Source organism: Colobus angolensis, unplaced genomic scaffold, assembly GCF_000951035.1.
Source record: "Colobus angolensis palliatus isolate OR3802 unplaced genomic scaffold, Cang.pa_1.0 Scaffold236, whole genome shotgun sequence".
NCBI lineage: Eukaryota > Metazoa > Chordata > Mammalia > Primates > Cercopithecidae > Colobus > Colobus angolensis.
The window spans coordinates 1466632-1467137 of NW_012115555.1; the positions used below are offsets into that span (position 1 = coordinate 1466632).

Genomic DNA, 506 nt, shown 5'->3' on the forward strand with positions numbered 1-506 from the left:
ATTTCTTTTATTTAACAAAATAAGGAATCCTTTTATTTTAAAATTGAGAATTTATAGTAGAGAAAATTGGTAAATTAAATCATTTTATTCTCAAATTATCAACCCAAATTACCTGTTCTTCACCTCATCTAATGAAGTCCTATAAAAAGAAAAGTGGGTCACACATGGTGGCTCATGCCAACATAGCAAGACCTCATCTCTACAAAAAAGAAAAATGAAAATTAGCCAGGAATGGTGGTGTGTGCCTGTGGTGCCAGGTGCTCAGAAGGCTGCAGTGGGAGGACCACTTGAGTCCAGGAGGCAGAAGCAGCAGTGAACCATGATGGCACTACTTCGCTCCAGCCAGGGCAACAGAGAGAGACCCTGTCACAAAAAGAAAGAGGAAAGAAAGAGAGGGAGGAAGGAGAGAAGGAAGGAAGGGGAAGGAGGGAAGGGAAGGAAGGAAGGAAGGAAAAAGAAAGGAAAGGAAAGAAAGAAAGAGAGGAGAGAGAGAGAGAGAAAGAAAG

General features: G+C 41.3%; 1 protein-coding gene across 2 annotated transcripts in view; it reads left to right on the forward strand.

Moving 5' to 3' along the window:
* Positions 1 to 506, forward strand: part of LOC105513789 (HLA class II histocompatibility antigen, DQ alpha 2 chain) — a 7499-nt gene that overhangs the window by 1935 nt on the left and 5058 nt on the right. The gene's annotated exons all lie outside the window — the stretch shown is intronic.